Source organism: Phoxinus phoxinus (assembly GCF_949152265.1).
Source record: "Phoxinus phoxinus genome assembly, chromosome: 7".
Taxonomy (NCBI): Eukaryota; Metazoa; Chordata; class Actinopteri; order Cypriniformes; family Leuciscidae; genus Phoxinus; species Phoxinus phoxinus.
The window spans coordinates 36211376-36237686 of NC_136882.1; the positions used below are offsets into that span (position 1 = coordinate 36211376).

At 36.1% G+C, this 26311-nt stretch overlaps 1 protein-coding gene across 8 annotated transcripts in view; it reads right to left on the reverse strand.

Moving 5' to 3' along the window:
• Nucleotides 1–26311, reverse strand: part of b3galt1b (UDP-Gal:betaGlcNAc beta 1,3-galactosyltransferase, polypeptide 1b) — a 171199-nt gene that overhangs the window by 26153 nt on the left and 118735 nt on the right. For all 8 annotated transcript variants that reach the window (XM_079617610.1, XM_079617613.1, XM_079617611.1 and 5 more), the window contains one exon: nt 25297–25368. The gene's annotated coding sequence lies outside the window, so the exon portion shown is untranslated. The remainder of the gene's footprint in view (nt 1–25296; nt 25369–26311) is intronic.

The following is a 26311-nucleotide window of genomic DNA, read 5'->3' on the forward strand; positions in this document are numbered from 1 at the left end:
TTTAAAAATAATTACAAAAAACAACAATATAACTTTTATTGCAACATTTAATAATAATAAAAATAAAATATAAAAATTCTAAATATTAATAAAAACTTTAATAGTATCTCAATGATACTCAAATAAAACTGTTGTATAGATTTCAGGCTTTTGTCCGTTGCAACAAATAATCCACATCGTGTGAAATCATGTTTACACACTGACTGATTCGTGTGAAGTTGATCATAAATATTTACAAAACCATGTTTTACCGAACTTACATTTACATTTATTCATTATGCAGCAAACTATATTCAGTAGGAGCTAAATGTTTTAACTTTCAGCATGCAGAAAAGATTTTCCCATCTGGCAGTATGTTCGTGTCAGAGAGAAAATATTGGCAAACGTTTTGGCTTTCTTCAGGCCTGACAGCTTCCCTTCAGCTCTTAACAGGCCATCCACGTGATGCTTTTGGGAAACAAGTGCTGGCTCCATCACAAAATAATGTAGGCTACTTGATCTTAAGATCTCGAGAGCATGTTTTGTGATGTTAGGAAACCTGGCTAAAGACTGAAAAAAAGAAAGAAGTGTGTAGGAGTGAAGCCTGTCACCAGCCCTTCCCACGGTAGTCATTATTGGTAATGGGTGACATTATTTCTCAGGCAGAACCCGACCTGTCTGAACCAGGAGCAGAACGCACTTCATCTCAAAGTCATAAAAGTCACCCTCTCTATGTGCTGTAAAAATTCTGATGACATGAGGCTTTATTTTTCTCGTGAAGTGCAGGATCTGTCATGCGTAACAGAGAAATCACACATTTTAAACTGTCAAGTCAATGAGTGACAGAACCAACAACTGAAATCAAAATTGACCATAATCATTCTCTTAATACAATACTATTCAAAAGCTTGTGGTCAGTGAGATGTTTGAATGTTTTTGAGAGAAGTTTAGTTCACCAAAGCTGCATTTATTTGATCAATATACACTCTAAAAAATGCTGGGTTGTTTTAACCCAATTTTGGGTCAAATATGGACAAACCCAGCCATTGGGTTAAATTTTTAAATTGCATTTTTGATCCACTGTTTGGGTTTGTCCATATTTGACCCAACATTGGGTTAAAACAACCCAGATTTTTTTAAAGTGTAGTAAAAACTGAAATATTGTGAAATATGGATTTATGTTAATATATATTCAATTGTATTTTTTTTCTGTGATGGCAAAGCTGAATTTTTAGCATCATTACTCTAGTCTTTAGTGTCACATGACCCTTCAGAAATCATTCAAGGATGATTTTCTATTTTTTTATTGGTATTTAACAAGACAACACATAATGATACATTCAATTAAAAGTATGAAATTACAGATTGTCTCAATTTAAACCCTTCAAGAACCCTACCACCCCCAAAAAATAAAAAAATAATTGAAAATAAATAGATTAAAATAAACATTCCTCTCTCTAGTATTGGTCTTTCCTCTTTCCAGTAACAGTCAATTATTGTGTATTAGCATTAGTGTCCGGAGAACACAGTAAACCTTTTATGTAGTCTAGAACAGGTTCCCAGGTCTTCTGAAAAGTTTTAAGGGATCCTGAAAACAAAAATCTTAACTTCTCAAGCTTTATCAAGGATGATTTTCTGATCAATAAACACTACTTACTATTATCAATGTAGAAAACAGTTGTGAAAAGTTCATATTATTTGAAATAGAAATATTTTGAAACATTATAAATGTCTTTACTGTCATGTTTGAGAAATGTAATGTATCCTTACTGAATTAAATAATTCAGTTTCCTTAAAAAAAAAAAAAAAAAAAAAACGTATTAACACCAACATTTTTAAAAGACTGTATACTATATTCTAAATATTTTTGTTCCCTTAATCATTTATGAAAATGTATCCAATCACCTGATTAATTCTGGTAACGCGCACTTTCCACAAAATTTGTGTGGTGGTATTTAATACCTTGTTGAATACACTAAAAATAATTCAGTGGCTTTGTAAAAAGTTTATTAACTGCTCAGAATATTACTTACTTGAAGATTTGAGTTGGACTACCAAAATAAATGTCTAAAAACCCAACAGTCAATTTACGGTAGTCTAAATATAAATTATATATATATATATCATTTTTTTTTTATACACTAAAATAAATTAGTATTTGACTAACAAATTAGATTTTTATTTTACTCACATTCACTCAATTCACTCAAGGTATATTGATTTCACTGCTATAAAATATACTCAATATTTTAAGTGTAAAAATGTTTAAACTAAATCAGCGAAAGTTTTAGTGTGTCCTGTTTCACTCTAAAATGCGACATTAGAGAATCAAAATGCTTTTAACATTAGCATAACCTTTTGCTCAGATTTCACTGCAAGCATAAGTAGTGTTTTGAGGCTTACTGTACTTTTTTTTTTTTTCAAGCAATCAACCAGAATTATCTGAATGTTTGAGCTCATGTGTAAATCAGAGACGGTGTCCGTGCGGCTCAATGTCTGATCTGCCCCCGCGGCTCAAACGGTTATCTTTATTTCAGGAAGATATCCCAGCAGATCCGCAAATGTGTTCCTAACTGCAGTAATCTTCTCCTGTGCCTTCACTTCTCTCAGCTTCACAGATCCTGAGCATGAATCATTTTAGATTGTATTTATATTAAAACTAGAGAACGGAGATCACAACCTTGATTTGACTTCCTCTTCCTATCTCTATGTAAAACACATCATGCCTCATCTGAATCAAAACAGCAATTTCTCTAAAGCACGTCGAGAGCAGTCAACACGGGCGGTAGCCTTGAGCACTGGCTCACAGTCATATCTTATTATATTCAAATTTGCCTTCCAAAATATTTCCTGCTCAAATACATCTGTTCAGCACAAACTCCCCTGTTATTGATGAACAAACAGAGGACCAAAGCATGCATTTAAAATATGAAATTCCCCATTCTTCCCCCACTTCTCGACTAATTAACTTCCATTGCATTTTTTTCACAAATTCATTTTCTTGTCATTACTGGATAAGGATTTGAAATGGAGTTAATCTTGCCAATCACACACATTTGTTCCTCCACCACCTCATCTCCACCTTTATGTCCATTGCATCACTAGTTCATTTAAGATGCAGAGATATTGCCTCTCGTTTATTTTTGGCGTGCATTTGCACACGCGTTATTCGAGAAAGGTTTGACTAATCAACATGAATTCCATAACTTTTTGTCAGCATGGTCTGAAGATGATCTGGGTGAATTTTCGTGAAAATCTGAGCAAAGGAGGAGAACATTTTATATTGCAGAAAAATTCTCATGACGGAAAATTAAGTTTTGAGCGTGAGTGCAACTTTAGACAGGTGGTGGCGCTAGAGGGATTGAGTTAGAGACTTCAAAATTGCCGTGGTTAATGTTGAGACTTTTCTCTATCTGTGTGCCAAATTTCATAACTTTCCTCCAAGCCGTTCAATTGACTGCCATAGACTCAAGTGCAGAACAAGAGAAATGAATAATAAGAAGAACACAAACAGATCCCCTAAACAATTTATTACATTTATAAGTGAATGCACAAAATGTAAAACATGTTTTCTATGAGGCAGGTTGAAACAACATATTTGAATTTGTTACAGTTTAAATAGACGTCAAAACTAATTTTAATTATTAGCACGCAAATATGGGAATATCATATAGCCTACTGAAAATACTCACGTACAAATGTTTAAAAAAAATGGCCTGGTTTCACAGACAGGGTTTAGATTAAGCCAGGATTAAGCCTTAGTTCAATTAGGACATTTAAGTAGCTTTTATAAAAATGCATGCCTTAAAAAACAACAACATTATTGGTGTGCATCTTGAGACAAAACAATGACACTGACATATTTTAAGATGTCAGTGCAAGTTGCTTTCAGTTAAACCAGCTCAAACATTCATTTTAGTCTGGGACTAGATTCAAGACTTGTCTGTGAAACCAGAGGGATGTGTTCCACCCCCCACCAGGACATATGAAATGCTCCTACCAACAGATCGATACAGCCGTGCCCTTGTGTGCCATCATCTTTCAGCATTTGAGTGCAATACATAGTTTTCCATTCAGTCCTGCAGTCTGGAGGAGCGTCTCAGAGCCGCGGTGCCCTTCACAATGCAAACGAGCCCAGCAACGTGCCAAAATAAAATAAAACGGCATCAGCAATCTTACCTAAAACAAAGGCCAACAACATGTGCTTTATGTGCAACAGTCTGACTGACACAGTAACATTAGCACGCGCTCATCATTTGCATATTCAAGCTTCAGGGATTGAACTAAATTGGGCTTTGTGAGCAAGAGAGAGAGAGAACAAAAATCAATCAGACGATTAAATGAGTGCAGCTACATTAAGCTGAATGAAAAGTTTTGATAGATTGCAGCAAAGCGGGGAAGCCAAATAAGCTCATAAAATGTGCATTAATGTTACATTATTCCATACAGTGGGGATTTGTTATGGAGGCAGTGTTCATTTTCTGAGCTTCCTAATTAACATTAACATGCTTTTAACACATGCATTTGTCAGATTATTTCATGAATCTTATTTTTAAAGCAGCAATATGATTTTATACACAATCATTTTTGTATTATTGTTAATATACAGTATATAGTAATCAGTATCTAGCATAACATCCTGAAAATATTAGCTGAAAAGCAAAATCACATGATATTAAGATTATATGTTAATATAAATAAAATTGTTTTTTTTTACACTGTCATCCTGGAATACGGCCATGATGTGTTTTCCTACACCGTTGTTTTAGAAATGAAAAGCTATACGCCCATACGGAAATGTAATATATGACATATATGTCCCTATATCGCTAGTGACACCGTCATATATGCTAAATATAAGACATATTGCTATCACATATATGCATATCTCTACATATATGTTGATATAGGTTTTTAACATATTTAAATTTGCCATATTAAATGAGTATATTGACATATGATGTATATGATTATTTTTTATATAATACTGTATGTTTTGACCATATATGTCACCGATATGTTTAATTTATATATGCCAAACTATTTACTATTTAACTATTTATTTCAAGTCTACAGATCAAGTCTACATATCCACATTTCATTTAAATTTCTATCTCATTATACATTCATAAAATATATGGGCTGGTTTTATATGTCAATTGTTCCATTTTCTAATAGGTTTTATATATGGGCATATATATTTCATATATGTGGATATATTTAATATATGTATATTTCACTTGTGTACATATATTACATTTCCGTATGGGACACTTCATCAACTAGAGTTAGAAGAACTGTTGCCAAACATTTAACATGCTAGAAACATAATAATCACTGCAATAATGATCCAATCATTGACTCTTAAGCATTCACTTATTTAAATCCAAACTGACTTCTCTTTAGCAGTGCAGTGTTGCGACCTTTGTTTAAGCATAATCCAATAAAATGTATTATTTCGATATAGGTGGAGCGCATTGCCTTTAGTATACTAATGATTTCTTGCAAAGATTAAATCCAACCAATTGCTGGAGATATAAATGAGTCAGGTACGCAGGAGAATTCAAACACAAATAGGACCATATGTTTACCTAAGGGTTTTGTCACACAGCACCAATTACTTTTGAGCACCTGGCAACCCACATCATTCCTGAGCAGGTCAGATGAGGGTAAACTGTGCCATCTGAGGCTCTTCACAGCAGACTCGCTGTATGGAACGAAACAAACTGATGCGAAGCCACCGATGCTTGCTCCTGCTGTTTATCATTGGCCGATTTTATTGAGTTTGTTTCCACTGGCAGCCATAAGCACTTAATCATTTGTACATACACAGTACCGTTCAAAGGTTTGAGGTCAGTACGATATTTTTTAATAAGAAATTCATCAATGGAAAAGAATCAATAGAGTATGTAGCTATAGGAATATATCATAAATGTACTGTCGTAAAACCGTCTTAACAAAGACTTCAAAGATGCATTGTCACGACCGCAATGACAGACAGTCTGACTATTCCTACAATTTTAAGAATAAAGTCCAAATCACAGCACAAACATCAGGACTTCTGAGATGAGCCCCAAATCACACGCAGAGCTCTGTGTAGGTGTACATATTGCATTTTACATCAAGAGAAGTGAAAATTGTGAAGCAAAATGGAGCAGCATGATGCAAAACTGTGCCTAAAGCATGGAGGCAAAGCAGCAATAACGGGTTTGTTATTGCAAACAGCGGACTAGCCTCATCTTTTCCTGAACACACAAAGGGGGGAATTCGTCAAATCTGTTTGCGCGTTATTCGAGAATTGACTAATCAACTTCGGCATGGACTGTAGATTATCTGGTTCAATTTCTGGTTCAGAAGTTTGAAAAAGTGAAAATTCAAAATGGCAGAAAAGTTTCCATGATGGAAAATGACGTTCCATAGGGTGCAATCATGCAATCAAAACAGTTGCATTACTTTATTTCAGTGTAAAAACTTACCCCGTAATCCAGTTTAACTGAGTGCTATCACTGCGCATTTAAAATTCAGAACATTTGTCTTTCTTTTTTAAGAGCCAAATGGCGGTTCATTCCATTAATTATTCTCACATATGCATTCATTACTTTACGGTTTTCCGCATGGGCTGAAGAAGGCATGAGCAAATAGTGAATAGTGAACACCGCTATAGTGAATCTTCAGCGAGAAACGGGATACTCCGATTACAGAATGAATATGGTCAGTTATTTTTATCCCAGGTTCAGACTACACAATATCAGCCCGATTTTGGTACGATCCGTTTGACGTAGAGAGTAGCTGTGATTCATAAACGACAACGGGCATTGGGACTCAAGGATCTATGGAAGGCCATTAAGGACGAAATGTGTGAAACTAACGTGTTAACGTGTAATTAACCTACACCGCGACTTTGACGTTTCACGACGTCCCGACAGAGAGACCAGCATGTTTATTTTTTTCGGTCCTCCGCGACGAGTTCGGTCACATCTTGACCAATAGGAGCGCAGAAGCTCTTCTTTACACATCTTTTGAAACATGGCGAAAACAAAAGAGAGATGAGAGATGCTTCAGGTGAGTACTGGAAAATAGCATTAGGCTAATAAAACCGCTGTTTGTTTACGCTCGTTTCCCGTGAATTGTTTTAGATTTCAGATAGATCTAGGTAGATTGTGCTACCTCCCATTAAAACAGTAGGTAGGACAATTAGGGAAAATCTCAAAAAAAGTTACAATAAGACCCAGATCTGGAATCATTATTTATTTTTTTACCAGCCCCACTGTCTTATTCACAAATCTCAAGCACACTGCATTTATGTAAATTTTCATGGGAGCAGCAATTCTTCTCATGACGATCAAATGAAGCAGAGATGAAACAACCTGAACTGGGAGCTAAAACAACACAGACTGGCCTAAAATTAATTTAGATAACTCTCTTTTCATTGCATTTCAGAGTTCACCTCATCACAAACGCTCCCATGAACGCTCGCGGTCGTCCCAAACAATCTCCGACGCCATGGGACTAGTACACAACAGACAACGAATACATTAAAATCAGGCAGGAGAGGAGCTTCCGTCCATTGGGCTGAACTGAACTGAAGGTAAACAGGCCTGAAGCCTCAGCCGTGCACAGAGCTTTCCAGGACATATTGCTGCTGCACGCTAGGTGTGAACTCAAGCTCAAGCTTAAATAAATCATTAAACACGTCTAAAACAATGACAGTCATCTTCCTGGAAAGGAAACGCAGCAGTCGGTACAGGCGTAATGATCACGCGTGCTAGGTATAGTGTGCATGTCGTGAGCACATAACCTCAGTGAGTTCCAGACACTTTCAGCCTATGGCGAGCCGATCCAGAACCATTAAAGTCCTGTGGACAAAGAGCACCTGAAAGCCTCTGAAAGTGTGCAAGCTGAGCTACAGACAATAGATCAGTGTTTCCTTCAGTGCTGTTTACTGCTGCTGGATCTACAGGCAAAAGAAATGACATTTTTACCCGAGTGAGTTGTAGTATGTTTATGAAACGTTATGAGACGTTTCTTTCTACAAATATGCCAGTCAGGACGCTTAAACTAAAATGTTTTGATAGAAGAGTAGGATGAGTTCCCACATAAGACTATTCCAATTATTGGTGGACAGATTTTTAAATGGTCAGTTATTACATTGAATATAAATATATGAATATATTAATCTATCATATTATTATTAAAATATAAATACATTTGACAATTAATTATACAATATTGGTCTAAATGGTAACCCCTGTTCTGCATAAAATACTGATGTATAATCAATGATTCACTAAATAATTATAACACAATTAATCTATAAATCTATATACACACACACACACACAAATAAATATACAAATATATAATGTATAACATAAAAAAAAAACAAAAAAAAACATGAACACTACTACATGCTAATGAGTTTTTGCCATCAAGCAGCATCTTAAAAAGCATGAAACTCTGCAACAGTGCTAATAATTAATTGGGCTCTAATATTTCACAATTTCTATACATTAATCTATTAAGCCCTTGGCTATAATTTATTACCGAATAGTTCCTTGCAATATTTAAGGGCTCATACCACAAGAAGAAAAAGTGTAAGTACTGTAGCCACGACGTTTACATTTATGTTTAGCAGACACTTTTATCAAAAGCAACTGCATTTAAGCTTTACATTTGATCTGCTCATGCAAATAAACCAATGACCTTGGCGGTATACCATGAGATACAGGAATACATGTAGTATTGCTCAATGAAAGAAACAAGATTAAAATGATAAAAAATAAAAATGTCATGTCTTTTATAAACAAAAAATGTAATGTCTTTTATAAACAAATACAAATACAAAAACAAATGACACAGAGACTTGACCTAAACTTGAGCCTGAACTTAAACTCACCAAACAGCGGTAACAAGAAACAAAGCTAGACGAGAGAGAATCTTCTAGTTTTATGGTGGATTGCAACCATGACTTATCAGGTGCATACCGCCCCCTACTGTACTGGTGTATGCAGCATGAACCAATGAACCAATGAGAAAACAGAACTGATGAAGCAAGAACCAATCATAAACATTACACATAGGGAAGCACATGACATGACAGGATAATGATATCACATGACAAAAAGGAACCATGACTATGAAAACTACAAAACAAAAGACATGAAAACATGAATGCAAACCAAAACCCAATACACAACGAGACCGTATCTCTACGATACTAAAATGAACCTCTTGCCTTAAATATGAGCAGGATCGGGAAATGACACAAGCCAAATTTGAACCTTCGTCCCGGTGAACACACACTGTATTATACACCGCATAGATTTGACACTTACTAAGGATAATCTGTCAAACTCAAGAATTTAGTGTATCATTTATTATTATTATTTGTTATTATTATATTACTTGCAAGGTATGGAAAAGTGTACATGCAGACACAAACATGCTGAAAAACTACTTGAGAATCTGAGTCACAAATCAAACTCACACTGTCTCTAATTAAACACAATAGTGACAGATGGAGCTTCCCAAAACATACAGTTGCAAGTTATTGTCCAATTAAGTGTGCCACTCTTCCTCTACCTCAAAATGCAAATAAGCAAACACTGCATATGGTGAATCATATCTAGCTTTTTTTTTTTTAAATATGCAAAGGAGTAAACTAAAGTAAACTATCAAAAAAGTTGAACAACAATGACTAAATGCAGCCTGGTTGATTGCAAGCCATCATGATATTTGCAGATATAGCTGGGATGTACACACACACACACGCACGCGCGCGCGCACGCACACACACACACACACACACACACACACACACACACACACACACACACACACACACACACACACACACACACACACCTTGCATTATGGCATTTTTTCCCCTAAGATTGCACAGTATTCTGAAAGGCTGATAGTATATGAGCGATATGTACGCTGAAAATTGCATATTAATTTCAACTCAACAGAAAAAACACACTTCTCTGCAGATAAGTCAGCTTGCAGCACCTGCTACAAAAAGAAAGAAAGAACATCTTACCCCTGCTATTTAATTTATCACTCACTTCAGTGGTGAAGGCATGAGCAAGCAAAGCTCAAAGATGTACGTGATCTCAAGATAAGAGGCGTCTTATCCGTCGGGATGTAGTGGCAACAATTTAAACAAAGGAAATCAAAAACGCTTATGCACAAAGGCAGATTACAATAAATCAATGTTGCCGCTCTATCTGGGGCGCCTTAATGCCGCGTAAGCCACTTTTAATGAACAACAAGGAGAGCCAACCTTTTGCAAATGAAAACACAGCTGCATTCATATCCAATATCACAGGTGTTATTTGTAGATTGATTACTGACTGAATCCTCTTTATAAACATTAGCTCACTCGAGGCCTGTCTTCCGCTTTCCATGGGTCTCAGATTTGTCATCATAATTGCAATTCCTATAATAAAGGAATAGATCAATTTCAAATAAGGAGAGCGTGTCTTCTCAAAGTACGCCCGAGAGCTCTCACGCAGTCTTTATAGAGGTTTTTTTCAAATGTGATTATTCTTTGGGAGTCCAGATCACCAGTGGAAGTCAACCAAGGTGAGAGCGATTCCTTTCCCACCATTTAAAACACAAACAAACACAAAATCGTATGTGACACAACAAAGCTACAAAACTCCATCTAAGTATTTTAATAAGTCAAAGCTCTGGGGAGAATGAAGCATGACAGGAATTGATTGGGCCAATGTCTGAGACATGCTGTGATAAGAATATATATACGTACACAGCGCCGCTGCAGAATGCAGATGACTCTACAAGACCAACAATCGCATCTCAAACAGAGAGAAGCGGATACATGAGCGGACAGAGGTGTGCAGATGTTGTGGCAAATGAGCGCCATCCGTTCTTCTTCCGTAAGAGACGTGAGCCGCATGGGTCGGGTGTGTGTGTGATCTCAGGTGTAATTGCAGTGGTCAAACAGACACTGGCTCACTCACGGACATCAGTCAGGGGAAGAGAGGGCAAGTGTGGAGGAATGTGCGTATTGATCGTCTAATCACAGAACCGCAATGATTCACCGGTTGATGGAAGTGCAGTCGTGCTGTGAAACTACATCTCTACTGGATGCAAGCGGCGCTTACAAACTAAACCGCTCCGGTGTGAATCACCAACACTTACACTGGACATGTGTTTAGTGTACGCCACATTTCTATTGTGACATTCTGGCCAGGGTTTTATTTACCAGTATCAATTAATTTTTAATTAGATATTTTACATTTTATTAATACATTAACATATTTAGTAATACTTTATATACTGTATTTAATATATTATATAACTATATTTTATATTTAATTGTACTTTTTTGGCTAAAAATATTGATGACTCGTCTTGCATTCGTGTCGCAAATTTTTTGTGCAATCAAATATTTTCTGTAATGATTAATAACAAAATAGCAAATCATAACTCAAATCTATGACATCAACTATTGCCTACTACTGACAATTAAATAAATATATAAAATGACATTAACTTAAGCATATACACTGTAAATAAATATTTTCATGATTTATCACAACTTTTGATCTTTTGTCAAATCAACTTCGATAACTAATGTGTGAAGATAACATACTATTTTGAGTTTCTGTTTATTAAACCATTCTTCTTCATTGTATTAACTCACATTTTTAATTACAACGAACTCAAAATTTTAAGGCAACAAGGTAACTTGCCTTTTAAAATTTTTTCACAGTGAAAAAATTTATATATAAACATAAATAAATAATGTGATGTCAACTAAAATCTACTAATAATAAATAAATAAATAAATAAATAAATAAATAAATAAATAAATAAATAAATAAATAAATAAATAAATAAATAAATAAATAAATAAATAAATATGTGACATAAACCAAAGCCTACTGACTTTAATGAATCAATATAAATATTGTGATGTCAACTAAACTTTAAAGAATTTTAATGACTTTAATGAATAAATAAATAGAAATAAATAATGTGATGTCAACTACGTAGTCTATTGACTAAAATAAATAAATAAAAGAAATGTGATTTAATCAACAGACCAATAAAGGCAGACTAATAAAATAAATATATAAATAAGAAATATTTCAACTAAAGTCTATAAAATAATACATAAATAATGTGACTAACTAAAGCCAACTGACTGTAATGAATAAATAAATATAAATAAATAAATAAATAATGTGATGTCACCTAGTCTATTGACTAAAAATTAAAAAATAAATAAACAAATAAACGTGATGTCATCCTACAAGCACTTCAAAATGTCAACACACACTTTCAGTTTCACTATGAAAAATAAGTCAACACATAAAACATGGTGTTTAAATCATTTCTGACCACTATGATGATGACCAGCTTTTCATGACAGGTCTCTTACCTACTAATGTAAATCATCTTATATATAGTTGCTGTGGCATTATTTGTTAATAAATTGATTAGCAATTTTTCAACAACCCATGCTAAGTTATTTTTATATGCCAATGGATTTCAGATGAAAAAGTAGTAAATGAACATTTCACCGCTGCTGAAGAAGTTCAGCGCTGACAGTCTGAGGAGAAACTGAAATGACACATCCAGTCAAGATTGTCTAAAACAAGACCCAGAGCAGAGCACTCGAGGAGCAGAAGCTCACCCTGAGACCCAGACCTGTTGGGTCAAGAACCAGGCCATTCATTTTAATGAACGGACACAGAAAAATCACATTTTGCCTTCAGCTTTTTCATACATTGTCACCCAGGTCTCTAAGCAAGACGGATTCAGTGACTAAAGGTATCAACCTGAACACTGATTTATTTTATTTTTTTCAGAAATTGCTAGTAAATTTCACAAATAATTGCAAAGAAACACAATGAATTTAACAAAAATTTTATGTAGAAATACTGAAATAGTATTTTCTTGTAAGAGTATACGCCTACTAGATCTTATTTACAACTTATATAGATATAACTACCCTTTGCATATGACCTAAAATGTCTAATAAGCTAATATAGTTGTTGCCAACATATATTTTAATCAGTATTTGAAATCACATAAACATGCCTCGGAACACATTAGTTCTGTAAAACATATATTACAAAAAAATAAAGTCATATATATATATATACACTAAGAAAAGGGTTTTTCCTGCATATGAGAATTACGAGGCTCCGTCAAATTTCGTGTTGTGTTGTTTTTAAATAAAACATTTTTAAAAATCGTAATTATTCCAAAATTGTGACGGGTAGATTGAGGCTCCGGTTTTAATTTTTTTAACATTTTAAATATTTTTAAGTAGGTAGTGTATGAAAAACAAAGAAAAAACAACAAAACAAACAAAGATTTGTACATATATTTTTTTCTCTTTACATTCCAGGAAGAACCCAAATCAGCCCACATATTGATGATGGTGCGTTCCTGATCGATTAAAGTCCCATGAGCAAGCGGAACAGCTTCAGTCTTTACTTAATGCACCAGAACCAGTACAATTCCCACCGGCAGCCATTGTTTCGAAGAGGTTGAACGAAAATCCACTCAAAATATGGTGATAGAAGTGTGATGCAATAAGGCATGACCACAACCGTCTCTTCTGAATAATGTATCACTACAGTGAGCACATCCTCATCATCTCCCTGGAAATGTCAGGGACGAAGTCAGATTCCAAATGTCAAGTAAACACAAATCTTTGAAAGAGAATGCATTCCAGGCTCAGGAATATTGCTTGATTTCCCCGGTCTGGATTGCTAAAACTGTTGGTCAGGATTGGCTCGTCTGCATATTCTCCCACATTGTGGTGGTGGGATCTGCAAGTGAACTTAAATAAAGACGAGTGTCAAGACGTACTGAGTTCTCCAGGCCGAGGACGGTCTCCCTCGAGGGACATCTCACACGCTCATTTACACAAGCTGCTCCAGGCAAACAGACGACTAAAGCCCTAAAGGTCAAGTCTTTTCTCTCTCAACCATCTCATATTGTATAGAAGGCACTAGTGTTGTGTGTTATATGGTATCACACATCCACAGACCACCTATAGTCGGCGTCCGCGTGGATTTCAGAGTGGTGTGTAACGCAGTCACTCTTACTAGCATCTTTGGCTGGTTGAATTTTATATATAACATACATTTTTCAATTGTAGTCTTTAAAAAGGCATCTGAAATAATAAACTATGAATGTAATGTTGTCAAATATACCCATTTGTCGATACATGTCGATACTGAAATATCTGAAGCACTTCCGATACTCATTTTCTGTAGAATATATACAGCAGCTGCGCTTTCTTTCTCTCTCATCTCTCCGACAGCGAGTTACACACAAACCCGCCTCTCCTCACTCACTCGTTTCATTTGCTCCAGATGAATATTGTTGGTGTTACAGGGCTTGAAATTCGCTGTGGGATTCAGTGTGGGATTGTTTTTACACATTACTGCACACTTAAAGTGTGTGCGCATAAAGCCGCCTCTCAGTACTAAATTGAGTAATGCGCACTTATTGCACTTAAAAAGTCAAATACACACAAACTTATTTCAAAATGCCGGTCTTGGCGAGTATTCACTTAAACACAGTCAGTTATGTTTTAAGTGAATGTAAACAATTGAGAAAGAAAACGCATGTGTAACAGTGTAATGGATCCGTGCGTCAGGTCTTAAAGTGACAGCAGCCTAATATACCTGCTGACAAATTATGAGATAATATTAAAAAATATCTATATGGCAGTTTACCCCCATGGTATCGATGTCAAAATTGTGGCCAGTGAAAATGCTGAGTGGCTATTAACTTTTAAAACCACCAGCCACAGTGGCCGGTGAGCAAAAAAAGTTAATGTCAAGCCCTGTGTATATATATATATATATATATATATATATATATATATATACATATATATATATATATATATGGTAAAATATGTGTAAAAAAACCACACAAAAAACGTACAGAATAAATCAACAGAGCACAAACGGCACAGAACATGTAAACAGCGCGAGTCCGTCATGATTCTTCTTCTGCTGGTCTCGTACCGTAAGATGTGATTAAGGTGACGCAACACTAGAAGGCACGACTGAAGATTGTTAGTAAATATCAGCATCTGGGGCTGTGTGTGCTATCAGCAGGATCAGTGTGTTTCTCAACGAGACGTGCTTCATTATCAGTGTGTGCACTAGACAGTTGTGACGTCTGTGTCTGTGAACATGCAGCAGACTGACGCTTTAGGCTACAAGCCACACACAGCCTGTGTCTTTCTGTTTATGTGTTGATAATGCCCGGGTGACTGTACATTATCCTGCTCATTACACGGATATTTAATAAATGCATGGACATAAATTATTGATTTGACATTTGACAAAAAATTAGGAGAAGAAGAAAGAGACCCCTGTGATTTCAAAGGCAACAAAGACAAAAATATGGAGGGCCAGCTTCAAAATATTATATACATAAATATTGAAATAAATATTTTAAATACATAATGAAATTGTTAATAAAACATACAAATAATTCAATTAATTATTAAACCACCAAACCATTTAATAAATGTACCTTTTTCTTTAATTTAGCATTTCTTTGCATTATTTTTTGAGTGATTTTTGATCATTTTCAGGAAGACCAGAGAACTCGCGTTTGAGAGCTGACAGACACTTTTGTTGACTGACCATATCCAAAAATAGTGCTAAAAATGAGCACAAACAAATGCTAAAATGAAATAAAAGGAATTTGTCTGGCGATTTAATAATTAATTTAATGTTTAATGTTTTACTAACAATTTAATTCTTATTAAATTATGTATTTAAATACTTCAACATTTATTTAATGATTTCGTTTTGAGCAATGTGGCTCTCCATGAAAATAGCCTCCAAATATAAGCCACATAATCTAAAATGTAATATCTGATATGTTGCTGTCATGAATGACTTCAGTTGCCTGCAGACCATCCAGTTTATTAAACCTAACTTATAGAGGTTATTTCAATCTAAAAAAATATAATTTGTGACAACAGCCAAAAAGGATTCAGAGGCAGAATAAGTTATTACATTTGGATAAGATTATGAAAACAAACACAATTGGAAAAACGCACAAGATCAGGAATGCGCATTAAGTCAATATAGGGTCAATTTGATTTAATGTTTGTTTAAAGCATAAACCATTCCTCTGAGCTGCATCATCTCACATTCAGATGCTGATTTGATCTAATCCTCTCTTCTCGTGTTCATTCTGTATCTCCTTTGTCCCTCTCTTCTCCTTTCCCAGGTCCAGTTTTGCTCCATCTGTCTCTCTCTGGTGCTGTCCTCCGTCACAGGTAGTCATTATACCCACAGCAGATGGTGCAGCTGTTGTCTGAGAGTCTCTTCACTCACCACACGGCTCTGAGGCTATGGACACAACACACTCAGACTGCTGCTGTGTGTGTGTGTGTGGAGAAATGATTTACTAGCTCACACATTCGCCATCAACGAGCCTGGCTGAAATCAGCAGGAGATAGAGCTGGATACACTCAGATTAATCTGTTTCGGCCATATTTAATACAAACTAAGACAGTGTCATTTGAAATATACACGTTCTTATTCTTGTGTCAGAAGCACTTTATTTTACATTCCTGTTCCCCGTGTACATGTACTTATTATAGTTAAATAACTAATAACTAACCTTGAACCTATCCCTAAACCTAACCTTAACCCATGCAGAGTTAGCTTACATTACGCAAGTACACACAAGTGCAAAAATGAAGAATAAAGTGAATAAGGTTTGTGTGTTTAAAGGTATTTCAGCCCAATATTTGAAGTTCTGTTCTCATTTACACAACCATTCAAATGTTTGGGTCAGTAAGACTTAAAAGTAAGTAATACTAACTTTTTTATTTAGGATGCATTAAATTGTTCAAAAGTGACAACATTTATTATGCTACAATAAATTAATATAATACAAATAAACGCTGATCTTTTGAACAATCTAATTATCAAAAAACATATATTTTTTTAATAAAATTGTTATAAATTTATGCTCCACATAAATATTGAGCAGCACAACTGTTTTCAACATTGATTAAAAAAAAATGTTTTTTGAGCAGCAAATCAGCATATTATAATAATTTCTAAAGGATCATGTGACATTCAGAATTCAACTTTCCAATCACATTAATAAATTACATTTTAAAATGTATTAAAATAGAAAACTTTAAAATAGAATAATTTCACGTTATTGTTTTTTTTACTGTATGTTTGATCACATAAATGCAGCCTCAAAGGTACACTGTGTAGTTTTTTATTATTTTATTAGCAATTTTTTTTTATGTTTAGAAAACATAAGGGTCTATTCATAAATATGTCCTCATTGTTGTAAAACGACCTCTGCCAATGATCTGACTTATCCTCGTAAGCGAAGCATTTCTTATCTTTATTTACATTGGACGGGTAAATCCAACCCGTTCTGCCATTTTGAAAAAGTATAATAGCAGAGAGGGACACAAAGCACTAGCCTACCTCAACACATTTCCACAACGCGTTTTCGTTCAGAGCCAGCGTCACGTGACTGAAACCAGCGGAGACGGACAAGGAGATCAGTGAGAGGCGCTTGTCACTGTCCTGGCAAATTTGAAAGGCTGCACTGCACGGTACCTCATAATGCAGGATCATATATGCCGAGCCACAGGAGAAGGAATCCTCATCGCTAAAAAAGCTACATTGAATTTAAAAGGAAACGTGACCGGCGAATTAAAAAAACAAGGGTAAATATCGGGATAGCTTTTCCCAGGTGGAAAGAGCTAATGAAGGAGAAAGACTTTGAAAGGGACGCATGATTCATGCGATTCATACTGTAACGTTCCTTGTGTGTCAAGTTGCAGTTTGTTTGAAATAACGAACCTCATCACCCAAAAGAAAACTCGATGAAGTGCTATTGGAAGACAAGTTGTCAAGGCTTCTTGGTACATAACGGCTACCGTAGTTGCAACACGTATTTGAAAAAGCGTGGCGCTAGAGAGCACTATTCGTTTGAATGCAAAATGCAATTTCACCGCTAGATGGGAGAAACTCCTACACAGTGTACCTTTAATTGACTTGCAAAAACATAAACGCATCTTACCGACCCCAATCTTTTGAACAGTTGTTTATTTTACCGTCATGTCATTCCAAACCCGCATGACTTCATTTCATCTGTGGAATATAAAAGGTTACATTTGTTAATATTTTTCTGTATTATGAAAGTGCATGTACAGTAAATGGATGCTGTACTCCAAAAACGGTGATCCATACGACTTGTGTGCAATATATAAGTCTTATGCTAGATTGATATGTGTGATAAACAGACCAGACCTCCAGTTGTCTCTCTCAAATAAACAATAGCTGCTTTAGATGCGTCGTAGCCGATTTGAAATGTCATTGGTTCTCAGGAGGTTCTGGCTCTCAGCATATTCTTGAAATTCTCTCCTTTTGTGAAAGTCACAGGTTTGGAACGACATGAGAGTGAGCAAATTATGACAGAATGTGCATTTTTTGGGTGAACTATTCCTTTAACACGTGTTTCACACTGTTTAACCACCTCTCGAGTTAGAGTAACTCCTTTCATTACGATGCCTCTTTCACCGCATAGACTCATTATTGTTCAAATGATGCTCGTTTTCAATATGTGCACTTGAACACTAAAGGAATCGATCCGCTCTTACAAATCGACCCTGTTTTACTCATCCATTCACTGGAATTGAAAGAGCATATAACAAACGTATTATAAGAATTAATGTGAGCTTCTACAGGATTAAACCTGCACATCATGCTATAGAGATCTTTAGTGAGATTAATAATTAGTATCAATGTGGAAACAGAATGCAAAGGCTGTATTTCTATGCAGACACATGGCAGAGAAAGTGTGAGGAGGAGGAGACATGGCTTTCCAAATGGCTTTCTGCATAAGAATGAGTAAATAATGACAGAACTTATGTTTTTGAAGAGTTATTTCGTTTAGAGACTTTAGAGGCAGCCAACAAGACAGACTGGGAGCAAATATAATGCATTTCCCAACAAACAGAAGAGCACAGCCTTGAAGGATGGAGAGATCTCTCGAAAGCATCTTACAATCACATAATTTGTTTTAATAAGCCTAAAACCTCAAGCAAGTTTACTATAATCCTCTGGTACAATAGTGTCAGGAATTGAACTTGTTATTGAGCAAAGTGCAACTGCCTCGTGTCAAAACAACAGTGCAGCTTCGAGCCAATAAAGCTAGTTCTTCACGGGAGATTAACCGAAATTTCACTTCATGCTAAAATGAAATGCGGAAATAACGGCTAGTTTTCAAGCCAGGAATTCAAGTGGGGAAAAAAAGAAAGTAATAAACCATTATCTGCTGCAAAACAACTGCTGCCTCACTTACGACCAAATAAATCAAAACATTTCCTGATTGCTAAACATTTTGTACATTTTCCATCGCACATGCTCCTCTTCGGTATGCTAAAAATCCAGTCGAGATCACATTTTGTGGTTCTTGCAAATGATTACTATTCCTCATATTATATTAGTGATTTGAACAAACCCTACATGTAAGTACTAAATATCAGCATTTAATTCTTCCCACGCTGTTTGTGAATTGATACTAGGAATCAAGACGTTTATAAAGGAAAAGCAATCCGACTTATAAATTTCATCTGGCAGACCTGAGCGTGGCAAAAAATCTCACAGATTTCCATCTAGTTTAGATATAGTTTTACCTTCTATCTGAAGAGCTGCTGTTATGGTGCTCTACACTCACAGTCTGTTAACTTAAAACATGTAAATGCATTATGTGATTTGCACAGCCAATCCCCACAAGGCACACACTCACAATCACCTTCATTCAATCTAGCCGTGATCTCAGACATTGTCTTACTGTAATTGGCCTGAGATGTTACAGGCCTACGGTAATGAGTTCTGGTGATGATAATGTAATGCACGCACATGGAGAAATGTTTGAAGGAAATGTATATGTCTCAAATGCGCATTGTTCTCTGAACTATATCCCATCAGAATGGACACTTCCCAGACTGCCTGAAATCTGTTGGCGGAAGATGATGGCTATTATCAGCTGTGTGATTAGAATAAGGCTTTGATTGTATCCGCCAGGTTTCTCTCTCTAACCTGTGCGCGAGGAGAGATTCTCTGGAGAGAGCTAATAGGATCTAAAGACCACAGTGAAAATTTGTGAGTCTGAACTGCGTTCCCTCATTTTCGGGCCACGCTTGCATGGAGAATGTTAAGTAGGCTTCTCCACACAGTAGGGTGGTATACGACGCACGGTAACTTCATCAAAGAGAATATTTCAGATCGGAGAACACAATGAACCTGGATACATCAGTTGTCATTATGGTTATTAAGATACTTTGGAGTTCAAGAAGATTTATATCAAAGACGGATGGTGAATTTCTGCTCAGTTGCAGTTCCACTGGCAGATGGTCGTGTGCCATTCAGAACTGAAATGAGAATGCCTTTACAATTCAGTTTTTGAATTTGAAACGAGGTAGTAAACAGGATGCAGAATTTAAGAGATAGATAGATAGATAGATAGATGATAGATAGATAACCATTAATACTATTCTAAATATTCTAAAAAAAAATTTTTTTGCTGAGGCTTACAGTTTCCCCCCACTTCGTGTTCCTATTATACTGAATGCTTATTTCTGTCAGGACCACTATCGTCAAATATGATTGACAATTAGCATACAGTTTGAATTGGCGGTATGGTTCTGTTCTGGGCGAGAACATGCAGCCTAGCATAGATAAGAGCAGAAATAACTCCCCTTTGGGTAAACAGAACAGAACCAACATCAATGTATGCAAATATAATTAATTCAAGATTTTAAAGTACAACATAATCGAGAATTTATTCTGATTCAAGGGGAATCAGAATATCAAATCCTGACTGACGAGAGGTGGAGCTGGGGAGGGAGGAGGGTAATTCGCTCCTGAGAAACGCGATAACTACTGATAATACTGAAGGAGTTATATATGTACTGTATACGGTGATAGGCGTCGCATTCCTATAGGTAGACGTGGATCAGCTGATGCGAGTTTGACTAACGTGACCTGCCAGAACTGACGCTACGCTTGATGTTAATTACAAGAGCGGTTCCACACACTTGCTGTAATCATCTGATGAGACGTTTATTTGTTTTATGGATTGCCCAATTATTAATGTCTAATAGTTAAATGAAATACACAGATTGGCTGGGCCTTTTAATGTGACCTTTTGTAATCTTAGCCAAGATGAATACACATTGCTTAATAATATTGGAAGGGAACAAAAAATAATATGTATTTCTGTACAGCCTTTCACTGCTACAACAATATTTGAATGAACAACCAATTGTTTGAGCGGGGTCTGTTATTGTGGAAGTATTGATTTCATAATTAGCATTGATAATGTATACGTGGGCGGTTTTTGGCAAAAACGAGCTGGAACGCTGCACGGTGAAACTCTGGCTTATGAAACTCTTATAGCAAAAACATGTCTTATGGAATCAAGTTCTCATTCTGCTCTCAGCTGAACTTCAGCCCATGTTCCCAGGATTCAGGTCTCCAGAGTGCAGGACCCAACAGAATCTGCCGTAGTCAGTCATCAATGTATTATTTATGTTCAGTGCAAATTCCTCAACATGACTTGGCGAGGGAGTGCTGGGTGGAGATTTGCTTTTGGGGCTCCAGCAACCAGATCCGGCAAGCATCAGACAACTTTATAACAGCAGTGTTCTTGTCTGTGTAGTAAGTCTGGAAACTTTTTAGATTTTATTTTTTGAAAAGTGGTCTTAATCTGTTAGTCAAGCATGTGGTGTTGAGGATCCCATCCTTTGATCTCACACATATTCTAAACATCAAAGGGCCAATGTTCTCAAAAGTATTCCACTTTTTTTTACAGGGTTGTGCGAAATTCAGAATTGAATAATTGACTTTCATTCAGTCATTCATTCATTCATGTATCTGTCTGTCTGTCTGTCTGTCCGTCTGTCCGTCCGTCCGTCCGTCCGTCCTTTCCATCCATCCATCCATCCATCCATCCATCCATCCATCCATCCATCCATCCATCCATCCTTCCTTCCTTCCTTCCTTCCTTCCTTCCTTCCTTCCTTCCTTCCATCCATCCATCCATCCATCCATCCATCCATCCATCCATCCATCCATCCATCCATCCATCCATCCATCCATCCATCCATCCATCCATCCATCCATCCATCCATCCATCTATCTGAAAGTTAGTCTTTTAGTCAGGTAGGTCTAAATATAACAGGTAAATATACAGAAATTGGATTATCAAACACTGCACAGTCTTCATTGCATAAACAATCATTTGAATGTAGATTAATCCTTACAAAAGTTATTCAGTCAAGTGTATAATGATAGCGTAATCATATAGTAGCGCAACCAAAGGATGAAAAAAAAAGGATGCTGCGTTAATTTTGTTACATATTTGTAATTTAAAAAAAATATTTTGACAGCCCTAATATGTTTAGATATTGAAATATTCTGATATTCAATAAATAAACATTGCTGATTATGATTATGAATTAATATTCATGAACCAAGATGATTCTTTTCAGATTGTTCATACAGCCCTGTGAATTTTTTTTGTATCATTATTAGAACTCACGATAACTCGAGATAACACCAGAAGCAGGAATGTACACATGCAAACAAAATTGTTGGTGCAGACGGTTGCGTATTGTTCAGACGAAGCGCACCCTTCTCAAACAATGGGTCCCTAACGTTGTTTATCCACAGGTGAAGCCATGGCGGCGTGCAGAGCACTCTAATTCAAAGTGCTGATAGCGCGCAGCTCCAGAGGACGAGAGAGAAGGAAGCAAGATAAGGGAGGATGTAATTAAGGTTTCATTGCCTTCTGTTCCCCAGGCCTGCACTCCACACACAAGATCTAACACACACATTGGCGATACGCAGAGCGCATTCACTCAGGGTAAACAGCTGGGCGCAGCTGAGTCACAGCACAAATGCTAAAGGTTACCAGGATGACGCTGATCTGAGACCAGTCTTCTGCCGTCTATTTGAGGTTGGAAAAAGCAAAGCTAATTCATATTAGCATGACTTACAGCCCTCTGCAGAGTGTAGAGCAGAATTTAATAAAGGAGATGTATGTAATTTTAAGGTCATTCGTACACAGCACTCTTACGAACGATTACGCCTCTGCTTCAGAACCACAGCAAAGAAACCCGGCTGAAAGAAAACACACACGACAAGTGTTTACAAGATTCATTGTGTGAGACAGCAATACATACACACTACACACCACACACACACACGCACGCACGCACGCACGCACGCACGCACGCACGCACGCACGCACGCACACACACACACACACACACACACACACACACACACAATAATTAATTGGTTAGAGTAGAGCCAACTTAAATTAAACACATTAGTTCTATCAAATGAGCCTTTATGAGTATTTAGAACTTTCTTTTTCTTTTGAATTAAAAAAACTGACACATTTGAAGAAATCTGAATTGTTTCATTGTCTATGTAACATATCAAGAACCTCACTAACAGATCCTGCAGTCATAATTGCAATATCATACAATACTACAGCATTACATACTACAGTGGAATACTAAAGCTTGAAGTGGAAACTCATTTATTGCCAGTCATTTAGCTACCATCCTGATTGTGTATAATGAATTTCTGGTATGAAACGTCAACCCTGCTGTTTACGCTTGCCTCTCATTTTAAAGGGAGGGAGAATGAGATTTTTGTTGCCTCAAGCCTCATCTGTCCTTTTTCTAAAGCATCCACCACCCTCCACCCCATTACATAAATTCATTTTCATCATGCTGTGACAACTACAAGCACTACAATATAATGCAAATGGGTCATGCCGCACATTTTTATGTCCTCATCATATTGGATACAATAATAAACTTGCAATTTTTAAAGATGGACATAATATTATATTTTGATTTCTTTCACTACAATATCACAATTAAGTAAACATGGTATCCAAATTACATATTTTTTTCTGTAAAGCACTTTGAATTACAACTGTGTATGAAATATGCTATAAAAATAAAATTGCCTATGCTATCATTTACATTATTTCTTTGACTGGTCTGAAAGTCTGGTGTACGATTTACACAAATACCACCTTGGATTTCAACAAAAGCCTATTCATTTTCAAAAAAGTTCAAAATGTACATGCAGAACCGGAATGACCCAAATAAAGTTCTCAAATGATGAAAATTATGCACATTTAACCCATTTGCTCTCTGCCTCCAGGATACAATATTATTAAAACTCAAGCCCATTGACGAAGGCCTCAGTCAGTGGGAATATAAGCTTCATTCAAAGTAAAGGACACAATAATTGTGCTTTCTTTCTGCATTTGGCCTCAGTTCTGGTAATTCGCCTGAGGCGGTGAAGTAAACAGCAACCTCTCGAAATACAAATAGCTCAGTTCTGGTCAGTGCCAGGGAGCAGAGACATTTTTGAGCGATTAAAATGCACCAAGCCAGGCAATTTCAATGCTGATCACATTTTCATCGACCTTGGCAACTCTCCGACAATTCAAGGACATTAATGCCAACATTCTGTGGTGAGTATGAGAGTCTTTCTGTGTTTTTCCTCGCAATGGAAAGGGTTAGGGTTAGGTTTTTTTTTTGCCGTTCAAAAACTTAAATAGCAGGACAAATGCAACAATGAAGAAGTAGACGAAAAAATCTAGAACCTTTATAAAGTCGGTTCTAAAAGCAGTCTCCAGTTTATAAGCGATGTTAGTGCAAAGTGTGTAAAAAACATTTGGCACATTATAAACAAACCGCACAGCTGATGCTCCACATACAAGCCAAAATTCTTCTGAATAACCCTGAAAAACTAATCAAATTGTGCCCAAAGACAGACAAAAACTGTAAGTGAATGTTACAGTTACAGAATGAACAGCTTTCCAGTAAAGTTTATATAGTTTATGTCAAGTTTAGACTTGCAGCCAGGGTTAGGTGCTTCTACATCAGTGTTATAATGACATCAGTGTCATGTCCCTCTGATTTTAGGGATGACTATGGGTAGGGTTAGATTTGGGATAGGGTTAGCATTACATTTTTAGACATTAATGTTGTTCCAGGATCAACAAAAGAATAACTCAGCAAAATTAGGATGTGTATTCATGACAGTGCAAAGCAGCCTTATTTCTCAGCATCATCTCAACTGTGTTAGACAAACTCTCCAGCCGGCTGTATTTGGACATCTAGTCAGCTAGTAAACGTCAATACATGTGCATGCCCTATATAATGTACTTGAAAATACAGTTTTGCTAAGGAGCTTTACAAAAGAGTGAAGGACTAACTTGTGTCGTGCCATTTCAGCTGTGGTTGAACTGGAAACGCTCGCCTCTCATTCTCAAGGTGAAAGTGTCCTGCTGTGGGGTAAAAAAAAAGACGTGATTGGTTCAATATCAGGTTTCACACTCATATAGACATGTGGTGTGTGCAGACATTCTGTAAAGTAGTGATTTTTCGATTGTCAGTGGCAAACTAAAACAGTACCAACATTGTACAAAGTAAACAAATATGTCCTTAAAATCAAACACTGAAATGTATTAATATACAGTATTTATAATATTAATAGTTATTAATTGTAATTTATGATTGGTCATTTATTAAACCAAAACCACTGCTTTGAAAATTCTTGTAATGAGGGTCGAGCATCTTTACTCTACCATTCAAAAGTTTGGGGTCGGTAAGATAAAAAAAAAAAAAAAGTTTTTTGAAAGAAGTCTCACAAAGGCTGCATTTATTTAAAGTTTAAAATTATTATTATTATTATTTTTTTGCACAAACTTTTCAAGTGTATATTCATTCCTGTATTTCAAACACTTAATCCAGAAAGGCAACAGGCAACAACACAGCAAATACAAACAGCACACAAAAACATTTGCATTTCATAACCTCATGATGCTTGCTGATAATAATGAAAGGTGCTAAAGCAGAAACATCACCAGCAAACTTTCGAAATTCAACCGGCACTATTGAAGTAAACACCTTCAGCTTTGTTTTTTAATTTAATGCAGCTCTACAATGTACATAATTGATTCTTTGAATATTGCATTATTGAACTCAAAGCTTTGGCCATCTGTGGCTGCGGGAAAAAACACACAAAACAAGACTAGAGCATATTGATGATTATAATCATGTACTCGCCCTCCCTACAGATTCCGCTATGAGCCAACCAGTATACAAGTGAATAACAGCTCTCATAACTCAAGATATTACAAAAACAAATTAAGCTTTTCATTGCTTCCTGTGAGACCTTGCTTATGTTTTCTGTGAATACACAGATGTTGTTGAAACATTACTTGTCCA